This window comes from Sorex araneus, chromosome 1 (genome assembly GCF_027595985.1).
Source record: "Sorex araneus isolate mSorAra2 chromosome 1, mSorAra2.pri, whole genome shotgun sequence".
Lineage (NCBI taxonomy): Eukaryota > Metazoa > Chordata > Mammalia > Eulipotyphla > Soricidae > Sorex > Sorex araneus.
In genome coordinates this window covers 334,999,108-335,020,962 of record NC_073302.1, presented here as the reverse complement: position 1 = coordinate 335,020,962, position 21,855 = coordinate 334,999,108, and the positions used below count along the sequence as shown (strand labels likewise).

At 46.0% G+C, this 21,855-nt stretch overlaps 1 protein-coding gene across 6 annotated transcripts in view; it reads right to left on the bottom strand.

The window, feature by feature from the left end:
- The window catches only part of ANK1 (ankyrin 1), a 222,875-nt gene that overhangs the window by 110,656 nt on the left and 90,364 nt on the right, over positions 1-21,855 (bottom strand). The gene's annotated exons all lie outside the window — the stretch shown is intronic.

Sequence of the window (21,855 nt, the reverse complement as noted above, 5' to 3'; positions counted from 1 at the left end):
CAGCAGAGGTGAAAGATATGGTTAGACATGTGGAAAATAAATAGAACACTAAGTGAGTGGGTAATATGCCTCATGACATTATGTGGAGCAGTAGTATGTTTAAAAACTCAAGGAGAATTTTCAACAATAAGTATAGGAAGAAAAAGTAGGGTCTGAGGTCGGAGGTCACAGTGTGTCTGTTAAGATTCGAGGATCCATAGGACTACTAATTTTCAACAGTCTTGGGGATCTGTTCTAACACCACTGAGGCTTATTTGGAGTCTCCTGTGTTCTAGGTATTTGGTTATGGAATATAAAGGAACACATGCTTCCCACAGAGCTTGTGGGTCCACAAACACACACAAACTTAAAATAGGCAACAAAGTAGATGTGTCTTCTCTAGGAATTGTGTGAACGGTAGGTGAAAGAAGAATTCATTTCTAACTATTGCACAGCTGGTAAAGTGTAAAACGTCTCTGGTTGGGGCCAAAACAATAGTTCAGTGGGTACATATAGTGCAGATAATGCAGCAAAGCGCTTGGCTTGAGCACTTGCTTGCACACAGCCAACGGCGGTTCAATCATCCAATAGGGTCCCCTGAGCACCGCTAGCAGTAATTCCTGAGTGCAGAGCCAGGAGGAACTCCAAGTGTCGCCAGGTGTGGGCCTAGTACCCTCTAGTACTACTAGTAGACTAGTACCCTAGTCTCCTGTCATGGAGTTGAAAGGAGTTTCTATTTCTTACAATATTTTTGCAAAGAGGAAAACAAGAACAGAAGAGATAGCATAGGAAGTAAGGGCTTTCCTTGCGTAGAGTTGCCCCAGCACTGTGTATGATGCCCCCGGGCAGCATCACAGGGGCTCCAACCCCCTTACTTCCCCCTATCCCAGAAGAGGAAAATTAGAAAATGGCTGTTGTTTCACTTGTTTGCTTAGAAAGTATGGGCATGCCTAGTGCCCAGCACTGTGCCAAACCTGGTACTGAACAGACAGTCCAAAATCCTGCTCCCAGAAGCTTGCATTCCAGTGTGAAAGAGAGAAATAGACATACATGCAGTAATATGTGTCCATGGGGGAATGGAAGTACTGTGGAAGGAAATCCCACTGGGAAAGAGGCTGGAGAGCTGCATGGGCTACTGCCAGACAGGAGAAGCCTATACTGGAAACACACAGGTTGTAAGAGACTTTTGGCACATAAAGGAACACTCCAGTGCCCTGTGTTACCTACTGCCATCCATTCCAGCTTCACCTGCTTTCTTCTAGGCCTACAGACTTTATACATCTTTCCCCCCTTTTATTACAGTAGCACTGGTTAATAGCAGTATATATGATTCAAGTGTAAAGAATTGTGATATAGTGTATATAATTAATGATATTAAATTAATTCAATTTAATGTGGTGGTGAAGGAGGAGGTTGCTTCTCGCCTAAACTAGAGAGAGACACAGGGGGGAAGGGAAAGAGCTAGAGAGAGATGAGGAGAAGGAGAGAGGGAGAGGGAGAGAGAGACGAAGACAAGGAGAGAGAAAAGGAGAGAGGGAGAGAGGGAGACAGGCAGAGAGGAGAGGGAGAGCTTCTGCCTGTCAGAGAGGGAGAGTTTCACCCTTCTGCCTGGGGGTGCTTCTTTAGAAAGGACCTTTTAAGCAATTTATAAGCACTAACTCGTTCAACTCTCTCAGCCACTTTAGGAGGTAGGTGCTTTGGTTGCTCTTATGTTAGGGGTTGAAAGAGAAAAAGAGAACTAGAGAGAGATGGAAAGAAGGAGAGAGAGGGAGAGAATGAGAGAGAGAAAGAGAGACAGGAAAAGAGGGATGGAGGGGAGTAGAGAGAGAGGGGGGGAGCAGCCAGCAGCCAAGGCCACTGCTAGCAGAGAGAGACAGGTGCCACAGCCAGTGCTGTCAGCTGAGACTGTCCAAGGAAGCAGGAGCCAGTCAGAGGCTCGCTGCTATGGGGAGTCTCAGAACAGCTTGTGGGGGTGAGAGCCCTATGCCAGCATGGGCTGTAAGTGAGAACAGGGTTGCAGAGCTGTAGGGGAGCCCTGAGAGCCACAGGCTGACACCACCCCTAGAGGAGGGGAAGCTGGAATGTGGACAGCACCTCTGCCTGCTCTGACACGGGACGCAGACTCCAGGATAAGCCTGACGCTCCACAAATGGTAGAAAGAAGGCAGAGCCCACAAAGAACCCCCCTGGTACGGTGCTTACGGACCTGGAGCCCAGAGCTCCATAATTGGTGTAAAACTGGCAGGATTGGCAGAATGTGTCCCCTGGTGCCCAACAATTGGTGACAGGTTGGTACTGGCCCAACCCAGAGGACTCAGAGTGCACAGTACTCGAAAGTGACGTTTTGGGGGTGCTTCTTTAGAAAGGACCTTTTAAGCAATTTACAAGCACTAACTCGTTCAACCCTCTCAGCCGCTTTAGGAGGTAGGTGCTTTGGTTGCTCTTATGTTAGGGGTTGAGACTAGGCACTGAGAGGTAACGACACCTGGAACCTGGCCAAGGGCATACAGAATTAGTAGGGTCAGGATTTGAACTCAGCCATTGGGACCAAGCAAGCTGCTTTGCTCCAGTGGACAGAAGCTAGAAGCCTAGGACCTCTGAGAAGACAATAAACATAGGTCAGTTGTGGCCGAGAAAGAAATGAGAGGTCCTGGGCAAGTCTTCTACAGTGGCAGCTTAGGGTGTCCAAGAGTTGGGCTTGGCCAGGCCACACGCTCAGATTGTTATTTAGTATTTGCCAAGTGCCCACCCAGTGCTGAGGCCAAGCAGAGAAGTGGAAGGCCAGGCAGCTGGGGCCGCTCTCTCCGGGGACTTCTCCAAGGCAGCTGGCTTATCAGACCAGATAGGAGCCCAAGCTAACCTCCTAGAGATTTTAAACCAATGACTTTCAGTTATTCCCTCTGGGACTCTGATTGAATTCATAAATAACATTAACATTTTTCAACTGCCTGTAGGAGTTTGTTGAGTTAACCTGAGTGAGTCATTATTATAGCATTCAGTTCACTCTCCTCTCTGCTTGAGGGATGAGGAACCCTCCTACACGCCCCCACACCCCAGGGAAGGGGAGGAGAGTGGTTCTGCCTTTATAGGATCCTTTCACCATGGAGTAGATGCTTCTCAGCCCCACCAGGCAATGGTTTTGTGGAGTCTGTGGCCTGGTGGCTCTATTGTTTGACCAGGCCCCTTTGGGAAACATGTTTATGTGTGCATATAAGTATTTGAGTGTACATGTGTATGTGTATGTGTACATTTCTATGATCTGTGTATGCCATATATTTCTGTGTTTATTTGCATGTGTGTATGCATAATGTGCATCTGTATGCTTTTACGTGTAGGCAAGGGTGCTCATGATAGATGTATGTGTGCCTGTGTACACATGCATGGGTGATTGTGTGTATGTACATGTATGTGTTGGTCATCTGTCAGGGAAACTTAAGACATGGACTTAAGCAAAAGACGGAAGGGCATCACTGCAGAGCCGGGGCTGGGGAGAGGGGATGGTGAGGGCAGGAGACTGTACCTATCTGGCCTTTCCTGCAGCCAAGCATACCACGCTACCTGGTACATTCTTCCTCCCACCTGGTCCTCACCTGAGGGCTCAGCAAGGAGGGTCCCCCACCCCTGGGACCTCCTCCCTAAGCATGGCCTTTTTGGGATGCTAAGTGATCTGTCAGCCCACTCCAGTTCTGGGAAACTCCACTCTGCTCTGGAGCTGCCACTAGAAGAAGGAATATTCCCTTCAGCAGCAGGAAAACTAAGCAAGCTGACTGACTGTCAAGGCCAAAATGCAGAACCCCAAAGAAATTGGACGTGTGGCAGAGATGCTCTTCTATGCTGAGTACAGGCCGTGCCTAGCATTTCCTGTGTGGGCTTCAAACCAAGAAAGCAAAGCTGCTATTCTGTATGTCACAGTTCTACATCTTTCCCTTTGTTTGTTTCTCATGCCCGGCGAGAATGCAAGCGACCCTCTAACCACTCCACTCAGCAGTTTCCCTCTGCACAGAGTGGAATTCTTGTTTCTCACCAAGAACCTTGTTGTATCTGGTGAGTCAGTTCTGTACCCACAAGTCTGTCCCTGATGCTTGTAAGGTCCTCCCTGCCAACCAGGCCTTCCTGGCACCCAGGAAATAATCTCAGCACCTTGGGGCTTTGGTGAATCACACTCTAAGCATTTTATTTCAATCAAGGTATAGTACATCACACATATTAATTTTTATTTATTCTTACACATTTGGAATTGAGATTCATTCATTACCTACTAAAATCTAAGTAAATAAGATCCTAAATTAGATTAAGAACAATTTCTCCCTATTCACTCACAAATTTTCAGGTATTTCATTTATTTGATTATCATATACTACTGCTTGTCCCAAGATTTCTAACTACTGCATATGTATGCCTCAAATACCAGTATGTATATACGATATATATTTTATTGACATTCTTAAAATATCCACCATGGAAAAATCTCCTTTGCTCGTGCCAAACCATTTCCCCGATTGAAAAAGATGCTCATTTCCAAAGAGAGCTACTAAACTAACCATGCATACCATCAAGGCCTTAGAGCCCAAGAAGAAAGAAATTAAGACTTTGATTAGGTAAGTCAACTCTTGACAAAGTAACTTTACAAAAATAAATGAAGCACAAAGAATTGGTATAAAACCTATCTGAATCCCAATATGAGTTGCCTATCTTCTCATTACATCTTCAAGCTTATTGATTCTTTTTATTTTTTTAGGGGGTTGGGCTCTTTTTAGGGGGCAAAGAGGAATAGTGGTTTGGACCACATCCAGCAGTACTCAGGGCCTATTCCTGACTCTGTGTTTAGGATGACCCAGAGCAGTGCTAGGAAGGCTATGTGACATAGGAGATCTCCCCAAAGTTGACTGCTTGTGTAGGATATCATTGGTATGTCCTGTTTTCCTTGCCACATGGAGCTCAGGTTTATCACAGTGCTCCCAAGTCACTCCCATTCCTTTGTTTATCTGTAACCTATTCTCTATGCTCTCTTCCCTAACCAGTCTATCACCTTTCCTCCCCAGTCAGACTCGGTTAACTTGCAATGTCAGATTCCTCAGAAATCTATGATTTTATATGTATGAGTGCAACATTGTCTTTCTCCTCTCCTTATGTCTTTTGCATAGTTTACTGTAAAGCAATGTCCTTTTTGTATAGACACAAGAAGACAGTTAATACTGTGCTTTTATAACTTAAGAGTTAAGACTCCGAATAATATTTCCTCCTGGACATCTGCTTTCTTGACTTAAGCCTCAGTTGCCCTTAGTTCCTAGCACCCCAAAAGCAGGGTACTGATGAGGGACTGAATGGACCCAGGACAAGCTGTGAGCTACCCTGGCATTGAAATGGGCCAGGCCAAAGTGCCACAATACTCAACTATAAGTTGAGAGCATCATCATGGACAAATGCTGTCATGATCCAAAATAACGACAAGATTAGGACCCTGCTAGGGATAGGAAAGACTAATTTGGCCTGAGAACTGTAGTCTGAGATCAAGATGGCCCCAGGTGAGCAATTCTACAAATTTAATGAATCTCTTACTGTGTCCACATAAAATTATTGATATTATGAATGTTTATATGTTTGTTGGACTAATGAGGGGAGAAACACACCCATATTTGCCTTTTAGCCAGTCATCTTGCTGGATAAGAATCTGTCCTGGAAGTAGCTTTCCCTGAGGGAAGGACCTTACATTCGCTGATTGCATGATTGTGTAATTGATTGTTACCCCAACCCCTCATGAGGGGGAAGGTGGCTTCGGGGGTGGGGGGTGGGGGTTGAAACAAGAGGAGAATGGATGGAGATGAGATTGGAATAAAATGCAATTGAGACCATACAGCCTCTTGTTCCTTCCTTTCCCTGCCCATCACCATCAGCCTCCCTAGGGCGAGGGAAGCAGTATAAGACTACCTAATGCAAGTGGCAGGAGAGATAGAGTGCTGCTGGCCCATAGTAAATATACAGCTTGCAAGCCAAATGCTTTATCTCCTGTACTATTTCTTTGGCCTACCATACTAACTCTGGACAGGACTCTGATCAAATAATTAGATCCTGAGAGAATAGTTATTTCTGGAAATTTCTTTCTCACATAAAAGCCAAGTCTGGCTAATATCCAAGAATAGTAGAAATAAGTACCAGTAGGTTGGCTCCATGGCTTGGAAGATGGTTTCACATGCTTCGGAAAAAGGCAGCTCATATAGAGAAGGGAAGACCAAGTAAAATGTGGTTGGAGATCCCGCGAGGGAAGGGAGATGTGTGCTGAAAGTAGACTAGAGACTGAACACAATGGCCACTCAATACCCCTATTGCAAGCCACAACACCCAATTGGAGATAGAGAGATCAAAAGGGAATGCCCTGCCACAGAGGCAGGGTGGGGTGGGGGAGGGGGGAGATGGGATTGAGGGGATGGGAGGGATACTGGGTTTATTGGTGGTGGAGAATGGGCACTGGTGGATGGATGTGTTTGCGAACATTGTATGAGGAAAAACAAGCTCGAAAATGTGTGAATCTGTCTCTGTACCCTCATGGTGATTCACTAATTAAAGAATAAAATAAATTTTTAAAAAAGTCAGGTCTGGGTGGGGTCAAGTAAGTAGAGCAATTGCCTTGCATGTGGCTGACCCAAGTTTAATCCCTCATGCCCCATATAATCCCATGAACCTGCCAAAAGTGATCCCTGTGTGCAGAGCAAGAAGTAAACCCTGGCACCACCAGTGTGGACCAACCAAAAAAAAAGTCAGTCTTGAATCTAGAGAGATAGTACAATGGCTTAGGCACTTGTCTGGCAGCCTCTGATGCTGTTGGGGGCCCCCTTCTCCTCCTCTACCCCCTGCCACCACTGCATAATGGTGAGGGTCACTCCTGACCACAGAGCCAGAACGACCCCTTGGATTGGGCATGGCCCTGGAATCTACTTTCCTGTAACTTCTGCCCCATTCTCTCCCTGGTCATAAGCTTGGAGCCACAATGGGAAGAGTATAGATGACCTGTGGCAACCTTGTGACAATCAGCAACAATTCTCCTTTAGTCTTTCTTCTCTCACATTCCTCCTGATCTTCCCTAGTTCTGGTTCCAGACCCCTTTTCTTGGTGATTTCATGTCTACATTTGTGTTCCAATTACCAAGTCTCTCTTAGTGATACTCTGAATACAATGCTCTCAGTGGAGGCTGACACTACAGGTTCCAAAGTATGTTAGTATGTTCCCAGGAGTACTCGCCCTGTGCAAGGTGATCCCTGAATCCAAAGGGTGCACTGGCTAAGTACACCTGAAAAAAAAAAAACACCTATTATTAGGGACTCACAAGACAAGGAGAATGTGAAAGTTCTAAGCAGTCTTGGGAAAAATTGATTAGTAATGTTCAAGTCAATGTACGCTTTTTAACACAAAACTCTTTATTCCCCCTTTCTCCCCCCTTAGCATACTTTAGAAATAGCTGGTCATTTACACTCTGATTCCCAGCCATGTTTCTTTTGTTTGTTTGCTTTGGGGGAGGGGGTAAATAAAGAGGGAATGGGAAGGAGGGATCTCCCAAAAGGTGTGCAGAATATCCTGTGATTCTCTGTCAACCAGATACAATAATTAAGGCCCCTGTGACTCCTATCACCCTCTGATCCAGACCCTGGGAGGCCTGGGAAACCCTGGTGGGTGCCTGCTAAGTATGTATCCTAACTGCTGTGCTATCTCCTGGGGCCGACACATCATATTTCTTGTCTTCTCTTTTAAACTCTACCTGCTACACCAAACCTTTAGTTTGTTTATGGTTCTGTTTCGGGCTGGAGCGATAACACAGTGGTTGGGTGTTTGCCTTTCATGCGGCCTGAGTTCGATTCCTCCGCCCCTCTTGGAGAGTCCAGCAAGCTACCGAGAGTATCAAGGCAGAGCCTGGCAAGCTACCCGTACGTATTGCATATGCCAAAAACAGTAACAATAAGACTCTCAATGAGAGACGTTACTGGTGCCCGCTCGAACAAATCGATGAGCAATGGTATGACAGTGGCAGTGGCATGGTTCTGTTTAGAGGCCCACACCTGGCAGTGCTCAGGGGCTACTCTGGGCTTGGTGTTAAGGGGTTCAAGAAAAGCCCTATGGTGCTAAGGAAATTATGGGGCTCCAGGGATAGAATCCAGGCTCCTACACGCGAAGAATGAGTTCCATCCAGCCTGTTGGGCTATATCTCCATGTCACTACCCTGCCTACCTTCTCGACCCCAGGAACGACAACAACAAAACCCAGAGTAATACCTATTGTATTCAGTGATTTTCCTCATAAGGAAAACTATCCATTTGGCATATAATGGATCAGTCCCTTCACTGTCCTCTTTTGTACATATGAACTTTTACATAAAAGTGGAAAATATTTCAAATTATTTAACAATCTTGTCTGTCCAGTGAGCCCCATGACACAAGCTAATACTACTATCCTCCACGTAGATCTTTTAAAAAGTTGATTAGTGTTTGATATTCAATTCACTGGCAAAATATGAAAGACAAGGTGAAAAGTGGGAAATACTTTTTGATATAGCATGTATGCTATATCCAAATCTATTTAATTCAAGCCATTTCTTTTTGGCTTTCCATGAAAGTTTTTATACATAATAATTTTCCCATCTCCAGGGGAGTAAGCGACTTAAAGAAACCCCATGGTGAAGCTTTTGCAAAGTAAATAAATAGCCTGCTGTGATTTCTCTTTTGAGTTTAGATCTTTCTCTTACAGAGGTGGTTTTGCTTTGATTTTCAGAGTACAGAGGAGGGTCCCCAGAGGGTTGGAGGCAGACTATTAAGAGGAAGAAACCAAAAGTAGGCCTGCCAAGGCCCAACACATGGACCCTAAATTCCAGCATTGGCGAGCAGGTTCTGAGGAGGTCCCTGTGTCCCGTGGAAGACAGTGTCCTGCCAAATTCTGCCTCTCGCTTCGCCTCCTGTTTCCAGGGTTGAGGAGCCAGTTTCCCTGGTCTCAGATCCCAATTTCCCACTAGCTCAAGTAATCTGGAGTAGATTAATGTCCTGGCCCTTCGCTCCTTTAGCTGAAGCAGGCAGGGCCCTCCCTGGACCCATGCAGAGAGGAAGCGAATGGATAGAACAGGGCCTGGCTCAGCCCCTAGCCCCGCCACCCCCCCCCCAGCCCTGCTTCCCTCCTCCCTGTCCCCTTGCATTCATCCACTCTCCTCATTTCAGTGCTGACAGCTTAGGTTGCATGAGAGCCCAAAGTAGAGCCCAGCCTTAAGGCTCCCTCCTCCCAACTCTGCCCCAGGCCAAGAGATGCTCTCAGAACCTACAAACGCTCCTTACTGCTATCCCTGACAAGTCATCCCACTCCTGGTCCACATTCAAGCCACGTTTCAGTCTCACCTCATCACTCCTGCCTGAGTCAATGGGAAGATTCTGCCATCCTTCTGTCTTCCCTTGCTGCCCTCTCCCTCTGGCCCGGCCCTTGTCCACCACAGCCCCTCCCTTCCACGGTGAGCTCTGTCTCCCCTGCCTGCAGTCAGCCTGAAGGCGCTGTTTTGCCTGTTTCCCTTCACTCTTTCTGTGTGCAGTATCCCCTCTCTCTCTTCTGAGTTCCCCAAACATTCCTCTCCTATGATCAGTTTCTCCCAACTCTGGAATTCTAGTGCATCCGCAGGTTTCCCAGGATCCTGTCACTCTCCTGAGGCCAGGAACTACTGAGCAGCTTGGGAAATTTCTCTGGAGTAAGACTTTGAAGGGCTGGAGCGATAGCACAGTGGGTAGGGTATTTGCCTAGCATGTGGCCAACCCGGGTTTGATTCCCCCATCCCTCTCGGAGAGCCCGGCAAGCTACGGAGAGTATCCCGCCCGTACAGTAAAGCCTGGCAAGCTACCTGTGGCATATTTGATATGCCAAAAACAGTAACGACAAGTCTCACAATGGAGACGTTACTGGTGCCCGCTCGAGCAAACCCATGAGCAGTGGGATGACAGTGAAAGTGAAGACTCTGAAGGAAGAGGAGTGAGCATGCTCCACGCTGGAGATAGGGAGCTGGGAAAAGTTCAAAGGAAGACCTCCAGGCATGAAAGGTGGGCTGGGAAGAGAAGCTACAAGCAGGCAAGCAGGTTGCCCCTGGACCCTGGAAGAATAGAGACAAACACACTGAACTGGGACTACCCTCAGACACACTCCCTAGTCCATTATCAGCATTAGTTAAGGATGGTTTAACTTTGTTATTAGCCAATAGACAATAAGACACAATAAGCAAAGTAAATGTTATAATTGTCCTGTGCACTCTTTGTTCCAAATATGCCTCCTTTATTCAGAGTAGGGCATAGTTCTAATGGTTACAATGGGAATGAGTGGAGTAGAAAGGATTCCATATCATTAGCCAGATTTTGAGGCACCTATTTAAACACCACTCTGCCTCTGAGATCTGCTAATGCTCAATATCAGACTCCTTTGTGGTAGTTACTGCCAAATGCTATTATCTGCATTTTTCAGATGCAGAAACGAGAACATTAAAAGTGAAGTGATTTTTCAAACCCCAGAGGAAGACAATTAGATGGAGACTAAAAATCCAAGCCTCCAAACTTGTCATTTCATCACTTGATCTGCAAATGTTTTTAATCAACTCTGGCAAAGTCTGCAATTCTAATAAAAGGTTGTTTCTGTGACGGATCCACAAGGGGAAGAATAAAGGTGGCAGCCTTCTCTGACACAACACCCCAGGCACATTTCACCCTTGTGTGTGTCAGATACTTCTCATGTTGTTTAGGGAGGGGCCTCCCAAGTGGTATGCATAGGGCCAGAAACTCCCAGAGTTTAACCCAGGTGGGTCTGGGTGATGCTTGAGCAATGGAGTGCTTCTCAGGGCTGGGTGCCCCAGGATCACACCCCAAGGTGCTCAGGTCAGGTGATGCCTGGGATCAAACTTGGGACCTCATACATACTAGCCATACTCCCCAGCACCCGACACTGGATGGGTTTGGGGGCACACCAACTATTTGCGGTTACTCCCAACATGTTGCTTAGGGATTGCTCCTGATGGTGCTCCAGGGACCATCGGTGCCAGGGATCAGACCAGGGGCATCCTGCATGCAAAGCATGTATTTCAGTGCTTTGAGCTAACTCTCTGCACACCCCATCATATATTTAACTCCATAATTATTATTTAGTGCCAGAACATCCCCAAGCTGAGGGATCAACAGCTGGATAAGGACCATTGCCATAAAAAGACCAGATAATGAGGCTATGTGAAATGAAGACTTTGGGAACAGAGAGAGTAAGAGGTCTTCTCTGGGTCAGATTCTGAGTAGCATCTGTATTGTTGAAGAATGGATGGAGGGGCAGGTCTGGCCCAGAAACTAACAGTCATGTTTGTAGATGATTTATCCAAAGCTTGAAGAGTTAGAACCTAGGTCAGAAGATTCCATTTTCCCTTTATTTTATGAAAGTAAATTGGTTTATATGATTATATATGCTTCATATATATGCTTCAGATGGATGCATAAACTTTAAAAAACACACTTCCCATTTTAAAATCATATTTTAGTTTAGGCCCTGTGGTCTACAACACTGTTTTTCTTAATAGGGATTCATGCATAAGACACATCAGCACCACACCCTCCCCCAGAGTCCTGCCTTTCCCTACCACTCTCCCAGTTGCCCTGACCCACTATCCACCCCCTCCACTGTGGGAGCTTCCACTTGAAACCCGGTTCTCAGTGTCTATTGCCTTTGCGCTTTTCTAACTCTGTATATATGACATGATGTTCTCCACTGGAATTCTAGCTTCCATGGAACACATAGTTGGCTCCTCTAAACCTGATTGTCGCAACCTCATTCCCTCTTCCCTTCTGTTAATTTTGTCCAGCTAGTCTAAATGTATTCGGTTTGGGGCTGGAGAGAGAGGTCAATGGGATGCAGTATTAGCTTTGCTGGCAGGAGGCCTGGGTTAAATCCCCTATAGCACATGGTTCCTTGAGCACTAACAGGAGCAATCTCACATACTGAGCTGAGTATCTGAGCACCACTTAGTATGGCCCCAAAACAATAACTAAATGAATTTTTGTTTTATTTAGTTCATGAGTTTGCTTCTTCATTATATATATGCATATATATTTATTCACTATCTACTAAAATCACATGGTCTCAAAGCTGGAGTGATAGTAAGGCGGGTAGGGTGTTTGCCTTGCATGTGACTGACTTGGGTTCAATGCCCCATACCACATATGGTCCCTGGAGCCTGCCAGGAGTGATCCTTGAGCACAGAGTCAGGAATAAATCCTGAGCACAGCTGGTGTGGCCCCAAATCGAAAATAAATAAACAAATAAAATCATCTGGTCTTTGTCTTTGACTATTTCACTAATTGTCCACTATTTCACTAATTTCTCTTGGTCTAGCCCCTTTTACATATGGCAGGACTTTATCTTTTTTTTTTTTTTTTACAGTACTCCCTTCTGCATATATACCATGTCCTTTTGATTCACTTACCCATGGTGGCCGCTTAGGTGGTTTCCCAGTCTTGTGAATACTGTGATGAGTATGGGAGTGAAAAACAATACAAAACCAAGGGACATTGGACCCCAACTCACAGACCTTTAGTAATGAAGAGCCTTTTATGGCCATTGCTTCAAATTAGGGGGAGGGCTGGGTCTCTGTGCTCACTCGGTTCTGAGTCTGAATGGGAATACTGACCCTTGCTCTCTGACCTAATTTAATTCTCAGAAGCTTTGGGGCTGGAGTGATAGCATAGCGGGTAGGGCGTTTGCCTTGCACTCGGCCGACCCGGGTTCAAATCCCAGCATCCCATATGGTCCCCTGAGCACTGCCAGGAGTAATTCCTGAGTGCAGAGCCAGGAGTAACCCCTGTGCATTGCCAGGTGTGACCCAAAAACCAAAAAAAAAAAAAAAGAAGAAGCTAGCAGTGGTAGTGAGAGAACAAAGAATTTGGAACATCTGATATTCCCTCCCGAAAAGTAATCAGCAAAACCAACACATAACACAACATGAGTTACAAGTCAAAAGTCTCCTTGAAAAATTGGGTGTCTTTCAAATACTTAGCAATCAAAACACAGCTCGCCTGATTGTGTCTCAGCTAAAAAGAGATAGAAAAAAGGCAAAAGACAATGACGTGGACATGGTCACTTTAATACTTTTATGAACACACTAACATGCTCACCTTAAGCCAGGGTAGGCAGTTATGATTTATTTAATGCTCATGTCCATATGCCTAAAAGTGGCTTTCGAATTTGTTCAACACCAAGCAGCTGCTACCAATCGCTTTGGTGTTGACGCAGTGAGACTCATTTTCTATTCCGAAGTTGTTCAATCAGCAGTTTGTAACAAATGCGATGCTCTTGGCTGTGCTGCATGTACAATTCTTGCAGTTTTACCAGTCTTGATGACATATTTTAGAAGACTATTCTGCCCTTGTTTCTCTGATTGCACGCTTGCTGAGACCCTGTGGAACTGACTTGTTATTTCCACACCCTTGCCCACCTCTTGTTGTTTTTAGGTCACAGCTGGCAGTGCTCAGAGGCTACTCCTGGCTCAGTGCTCAGAGAATCAAATACAATACTGGGATATCAGGTTGGCCACATTCCAGGAAAGTGCCTGTATTATCTTTCAGAATTATTTTTATTTTCTTAAGGGGACCTATTCACTGACCAGGGAACATAAATAAACCAAGGTCTCAAAGAAGTCACTATGTTCACTGTAAAGCCGCAAACCAATATTGACACCAGACTTCTGTGAGCTGAGTTAGCACGAAATCCAGCCCAAACTTGCAACCCTCCTATTGTACACTGAAAACAAATTACTGGAACAACAAATTGAGGACCAGATCCCAGACTACTAGGGTACCTTATTGGGCAGCCCATTCATGCCAATTCTCTTCCAACCACCACCACCAATAGCAACAAAACCCATCTCATTTCCTTGATTTTCCTTACTGTCCCAAGATTCAGTTTGCACATCCAGAACATCTGTCAAGTATTCTCATACGTGGCTAGCCACGAGTCTCATTGAAAAGCAAGTCTCCTAGCCTGGTGGCTAACACTCAACACTCACCCGTAATCTTTCCTGTTTCTCATTCCTTCAACCAGGACCACCTCAACTCTCACCCCGGAAGTGGCACTGGTTTTCTATTGATTTTTTTTTTGGTTTTCTATTGACTTGTGCTCCCTGCCATCCCACTGACTCCCCACTCCTACCAGAGTCAGCTAGCTTATCATAAGTCAGCTCATCGTATCAAAGTTTTCCTGCTCAAAATCCTTTGCTGGCTCTCTAACGCCTGAAGAGTAAAGTCCAAAGATGAGGACCAACTTTCAGGAACTTTCACAATCTGGCTCCCACCTAACTCTTCATCCTCCTCTTTGACTGTGCACGTTTACAGGCACATGAAGCCCTTTACAATTTCCACACTTCTAGTCATGCTTTCTCTGCTGCCATTGCCTTCACAACTATTACCACAGATCCTTTACAAAGCTCTACTGACTTGTCAAGGCCCACTAGAATTCTCTCCCCCTAACAAACCCCTTAATTCTCCTAATATGTAAAATTAATTCTTCTCTCTTCCAGCCTCCTGTGGCACTCACTTCACACCACTGATACAGTGCTTACCATTTCTGGAGGGTTATTTATTCTTAGTTCCTACTCAATAAAGTCTGAATTAAAAGTGTACTAAAAATAGTAATGTATTTATCAAAATTCTTGAAATTAGAAGCAATCAATTCATAGAAGAATGTGTGATTTCTAAAAATATACAATCAATATTTCCTGCCATGCCAGGTTCCAATCTCATATGTGCCTCACAACTCCAAGATAACTATTATTGGCTCCAGTTTAGAGATGCAGAAACGGAGCCAGGGAGAAGTATAGTGTGCATTCAAAGTGCTATCCAGAAAGCGACAGAGCAGCGATTCAAACCAGGAAGACTGGGCATCCGGTCCACAGACCAGCATCTCCCCCAGGTTCAACCTCCCTTAGTGCTATTTGGATTAATTTCCCTGTGCTCATTTGGGCTTTGGGGGACTGAAGGTGTTGGCATTGGGGAGTTATGGGTGTGGACCAATCTACAGAGGGGTCATTGGCAGGAGCATTCTGTGAGGGGCAACAGAGCCTCCTCTCTAAAGGGTCAGGACAGCGGCTCTCAGGCCAGTGAAGAAACTTTCAGCCTCCGCATTCACTTCTGCAAAGTGAGGACACCCTGCAGGGCTTGCAGTCCATCTCTGGGAAACGCCATGCATGGTGTAGAGCTGAGCTCTACCGTACCACATACCGCAGCAGTCTAGCAGCCCCAGGTGCCCCGGCCGACAGCCACAGCTCCACTGACCCCAAGGCCATCTGAAGGGCATATGCATGAGAGGAGTACTCAGAGTGCTGCCATCTCACCATTGTTGCTATGTCCTCCTTCAGTTCATCACGCCATACTGTTAGAGATGGATATCCTGGAGGCTGAAGGGTCTCTCTATAGGAAGAAATCTTACACCCCACCCCCATCTCACGGGAAGTGAGCTTTGCCTTCCCTTGATTTTGACTTCACTCTTCCAGCCACTCGGCTGCCCTTGCATCCCCTCCATCTGTGCGCCTGGCCTAAATGACTCCTTGCTCTGGCCTTATGCTCAGCTTATTTGGGATCCTGTTATAAGATCTTAAGTGTATACAATTAGCAGGTGTTTAGAGATCCAAACCCCTTAAGAACTGAAGGAATAATCTCTAATGGAGGAACACCTGCTTCAGAGAGAACAGGCAATGAATGTGCTGGAGGACTTGGGATGTCCACTCTTATCCTCAGAGTATACCAAGCAGACAGAAATGTCAGCCAGTCTCGAGGGCCTTGAGATTCTCCTAGAAATTCCCTTCTTTCAGGGGAAGGAAACCTATTGGCACCCACGTTGAGCTCACCCTGTGCAATGGAAGGAGAGGGAACGAGAGTGGGGCTCAAAGGCTGAGAGTGGCTGGAATTGGCCTCATCACCCTTGACCAATGGCCATACTGTCAGAGAGCAGGTTGGACCAATGCCAGTTCCCTCTCAGCTGACACAGGCACTGGATTTCTGACAGAAAAATGAGTCTGGGTGTCACTTCTCACAAAGTTTTGCTTCCCCCCTGGAAGGGGCAGAGCAGGGGGCAGAGCAGCTTTCAGACCAACATGGCAGAAGGACAGAGAGCTTCCCACAGTTCATTGTTTCCTGTGACATCCGTCCTACAGTTTCCTGGGAGAAAACAAACTTGGCCACAGTACCCAGCCACCCATGCAAGAAGAGCCAGGCATGAGGGTCATTGGCTTGTTTTGCTTTTGCTCATCTGTCCATTAGCGTTTTCCCTTTAAACAATCCACCTGGTCTCCGTCCCCTCATCTTCCAATCCAGTCCAATAAATAGATGTCAGCAGTTGGCTGGTGAGACACATTAGTGGGGAACGGATTTCCTCAGCCCACATGCTGTCCTCCCTCCCCTGGCCATGACAGTCACTTCAGGAGCTACATCAGTCTCTCTTGGAGAGCACTTCAGAGGGAGGCAACTGTGGTCCACGGTGAGCGGAAGGCAGGGGAAGTTCTTCTACTCCTCACTAGCTCTCCTATTAGCTGCCACTGCCTGTTGGAGAATAACGACAAAGACTAAACCCTGAGTGGGGGCATAATAGTCTCAGATCAGACTGGATATGTGGGTGGGGCTGGGGTCCCTCCATGACCAAAGGCAAAACCACTGCTTTGAGCAACACCTGCTTGCAAATGTACCTCTCAAACACATAGCCCGATAACTTTCTAACCCTCTATGCCTATGAACAGTTTGCAAAGGAGAAGAGTTCAGACTTAACTTTTTGTTTGTTTGTTTGTTTGCTCACATTTTTTTAAATAGTTTTGGTCAACATCCTTCAAACTTTATACACATGCAGGCCAGAAACATGTCCTGATATTGGCCTGTGGACTGGCAGTCATAATCAAGACAGATCACTGGCTTTTAAACCCACCTATACTTGTGGACAGCGGCAAGAAGCTGATTCAAGTAACCTGCTTACAACTGCATCACCAGACCTCCACCACCAGCGCTGTCCTGGTGTCACCTCTGGTCTTTCTTTTCCTTCCCTCCTCACTCAGTGCTTCTAAATTAACTTCATTTAGAAAAAAAAAATGTTTTCAGTCTCATGTTCAAGACCTTGGAGGATGCCAGGGAAGATCAAGGAAGTGACTCAAAGATGAATCAGCCTGGCCACAGCCCTCCTCACCACCCCCAGCTCACAGCAGTTGACATCTCTGTGAATACAGAGAGAGATGGAAAAAAGGAGGTGGGCCTTTGGGAGGTGTCAATATAGGGCAAGAAGAGGCCACAGGGAGGAGGAACTACCTGTGGAGCACTTAAAGAGTTAAATCCAAGAGCAGAATTCCTAAAAAGTCAAACACACCAACTTCTAGAGTGGTGGTTTTCCAACTGCAGCTTTCGATCATGTTAGTAGGCAGTCATCAGTCATGAGTTGCTATGCAAGTAATCTGTGGTGCATTCATAAGTGCAACCAATATTTAATGAGCACTTATTAATTGCCAGGGACTGAGAATGTGCAGATGATACATACAATAGTGAACAAGATGAGCACAGTCCCCTGCATTGAGCTAACAAATGGAATATCAACATTTCCTAGTGTGACCTTTGAGGGAACTGATGGGCATTTGATGAGCCTGGAGCAGTTCCCAGGGGACCCTGAGGGGACAGGAGGTGTGGGAAGGTAGGATTACTTTAGAGAGTCCAGACTCTACCCTTGGAACAAGAGGGTGAGAAAATTCCAGGCATATGAGTAACACGGAGAGAGTTTTCCTTTCAAAAATGTCACCTTTGGTTCTGTGTAAAACCCTAAGGAGCAAGACCACCTCTAGGAAGGCCGTCAGCACAAATTCAAAGTTCCTCACTGCAGCCACTCTGCTCTCTCTCTCAGCCCGACAGACACCCTAACAGCCAGTGCCTCAGATCCACACAGTCTGCTTCTGAGGGAGGCCCGGCAGCAGCCAGAGAGCCAACTACAGCATCACACATGAACTGTGATTTTACATTGGCTCCGTTTCTTTCTGATTTCACCCATGGTAATGTTTTAAAGTAAGGATCATCTGTGGTACTACTTATTTTCTCATTAAATTGGAGAGCATGAGGAAGAGGGAGTATCAATACCTGGGTATGGCTGTGAAATCTCTGCAAAACCATGTAACAACAAGCTCTGCATAGGCTGTACCTATAGGGAGATTTTTTAAAGCCATTTTTATCAAGGTACCAGGGTTTAAGTATTGCTCCTTACGTTTTTCACACATACATCATTTCAACACCACACCTCCCCCAACCACATCCCGGGCCCCTCCCGGCAGTCACCTCCTCCTGGGTAGGTTCAGTTCTAGCACAACATCTCCAGGCCCCACAGTTTTGACCATTTGTTATTCCCTTACCACATACTTGCAAGCTTGATCCCCGGCACCTCTTGACCTCGAGAGCAGCACAGGAGCAACCCCAGGTCCTATGGTGTACCCATGCCCCTAAACACCCGCCCTCCAGGAAATAATGAACTTATTGCCTGGAGAGAAAAAGTAACTGAGGACAGTGCTAAGGCTCATGATATCTCATTTGCCACCCTGCCTGGGGTGGTTCTGAGGGGTAGCCTGTCCCTGGGAGTTTAGTCTCTAAGGTAATTGCCTGACTGGAGACATAGCTCAGCCAAAGGCATTTGCCTCGCATGTGTGAGCTCCTGAGTTCAGTCTCCAGCAGTGTCCAAAACAAACAACCAAACAAAATCAAAGGTATTAGGAGCTCAGAGGAAAAGGGTGCAGTTAAAGCCTCTGACTTGCCTGATTCCAAGACTATTTAATGTGTTTTGTTCCACTCAGGGTAAAAGCTTTGTCCTCACAACCACACAGTCACCTGTGGTTTGCTCCCTGCCCCCTGCCCAGTATTTCCCTCCCACAGTCTCTGCCCTCACTGTCTCCTGCTCTGCCCTCCTCATTGTTCCAGCCACACTTTGCGTTCCTTCACACGCCTGCCCCAGGGCCTTTGCACATGCAGTTTCTGCTACCTCTTCCTCCAGAGTCATGCTTTGCACAGTTCCCCACTTCTTTGAAGTCTTTGCTCAAAAATGGGTTTGTTTTAGAAAATACAAAAACAAAAAAACAGTCATTATTCATTTCCAAGAGTCCTGCTAGCCAAGATCATCACATTTTTTCTGGATTTATAACATGCTTAACTAGCTGTCTTTAAAAGGTTCTCCCCCAAATATAATAAAATTTTGAATAAAATCATTAGCAGTTAGACATAAGAAACCTGGCAACCCAAATACCAGAGGCCCAATTACAACTGGACGAGGAGGAAAGAAAAGTCTCTCAGTACTAGGAGTCTGGCACGAACAGCATATGTAAATACACCAAATAGTCTCTCAGGTTGTAGGAGAAATTCACATCAACTGAGAAAACTGTAGCTCCTGATAATCAAGAAAGTTTAATATTTAAAATTCTGGCATCATTTTTTTTTCTTGCTTGCATCAATTTTTAATCCTGCTTAATAGCCATGTTGATTCTGAGACACACCAGCAACGTGAACTGGGCTACTTCACAGAGTCGTCATCCTTGCCCTCCTGACACCCAGCCCCTCCCGGAACAATTCTTATTTTTTAAGTATTCCGTTATCTTGATTTTTGTTGTTGTTTTATCTTTTGTCTTTTATGTTGTGCTGTACTGGAGCAATAGCACAGCGAGTAGGGCATTTGCCTTGCATGCAGCCGACCCGGGTTTGATTCCTCTGTCCCTCTCGGAGAGCCCGGCAAGCTACCGAGAGTATCCCGCTCTCATGGCAGAGCCTGGCAAGCTACCTGTGGTGTATTTGATATGCCAAAAACAGTAACAACAAGTCTCACTTGGAGATGTTACTGGTGCCCGCTTGAGCAAATCAATGAGCAACGGGATGACAGTGCTACAAGTGCTACTGTGATGTTGTGCCTATGTTATTCTGGAGATGGGACACAGGGCCTCAATCCACCACCAAGCTACACCACTCAGTTGTTTTGGCTTTGGCCCCTCTCCCACCCCTGCAGGAGTGGGAAGCCCCAGTCTGAGGACATCCACTGTGATCACTGTAATATTCCCTGTGCCCCGCCAAGCTGGACACAACCAGCCATGAGGAGTATCAGTGAACAGACCTTCAGGACTAAACTTTTCTCATTTCTTTACTTACAGGAACTGCCTAGTATCTTTTAATTTTTTTAAAACCATTTTATTATTATTTTATTTTATTTTTGGATCATATCCAGTGATGCACAGGGGTTACTCCTGGCTCTGCACTCAGGAATTACCCCTGGAAGTGCTCAGGGGACCAAATGGGATGCCGGGGATCAAGCCAGGTCGGCCATGTCCAAGGCAAATGCCCTACCTGCCGTGCTATCGCTCCAGCCCCTAAAACGTTTTCTTAACAATAACAAATCACCACCTGTTTTTCTAATATCTTCTCTGTAGGTTAAACTCAAAATATGGCAGCTGATTTTGCAATGACACTGGCCAATTTGGCCTAAGGGTTGGCAAGTTGAATTTAAAAACAAATTATAATCTATCCTCCAGGTGCAGGTAAACTGAGTTTATGCGACTCTGCTTATATAAACACACCCCAAGGCTTTGTCTAACGTTCTCCTCACCATAGACCCATTCTCAGATCAAGCAATTGAGATGCAGAAAAAATTGTTTTTCATAAGTCATTCCACGTTCCTGCAAAACCCAAGGCTTGGTTGGAGGGATCACTCGGGATGGGAGATGTGTGCTGAAAGTAGATAAAGGATCAGACATGATGACCTCTCAGTTTCTGTATTGTAAACCATAATGCCCCAAAGTAGAGAAAGAGTAAGAAGGAAAGTTCCTGACATAAAGGCAGGGGGTGGGGTGGGGTGGGGATGGCGGGAGGGATACTGGGGACACTGGTGGTGGAAAATGTACAATGATGGAGGGATGGATATTCTATCATTGTATGACTGAAACTCAATCATGAGAGCTTTGTAACTATCTCATGGTGATTCAGTAGAAAACAAAATTTAAAAAAAAAATACCCTAAGGCTTATGTTTGAGTTTGGAGAGTCTATTCAGAGTCTATTCTTATTTTATCATCTAATCTAATCTACCTATCTAATTAAATACAATGCTTTATTCAATATTCTGCCAAGGCCAGAGTGAATAAGAGAACTCTGAGAAGTGAAAGAGAACAAAGGCCATTTCCCCAGCTCTGCTGAGAGCCTGGGCCCGGGCTTGCCCTGAGACTCTGCTGACCCAACAGCCCCAAGTGGCAGGCAGAGACGACAGCAGACCCTTACTGCGGGGAGGGGGCATCCATTGCTTGGAAAGGCGGGTGTGAAGATGTCAAACCCACAGAGATTCCCACTTCCTCTCTCACCCAGCACCCACTACTTAGATAGATTGAAAGGAGCCGTTCTCTCTGCTGACCACTCTGGGTCCTGTGGAGCATGGCTCAAGCGAGCTCTGGGCCCTGCCTCAGCTCACACAGGTATACCAGAACAGCCTCCGGAGCCAGAGCACCCCTGCAAAGCTCCATGATCACTTGTGAAATACCCACCAGGGAGCTGGGAGATGGCTCAAACGGCTGCATCGGGTGCTTGGAGGGCCTCGAGTACTGGAAGTCCAGGTCCAACACCCAGCACCACATGGTGCCTGGAGGACCCTGAGCATTACTGGGTGTGGCTCACAGACCAATCAATAAAAATCCATCAGGCCCAAGATAATCAATGGAAAAACACACTCCTTGTATGTGAGAACCTGGGTTCAGTCCCTCCACGCAGAAATATAGGTAGATAGATTTGTATATATATATCTATCAAACTCTGTATCCCAGAGCTACTTGGATGCTTTTAAGTCCTTTTTCCTTTTTGCCTTCTGATTATT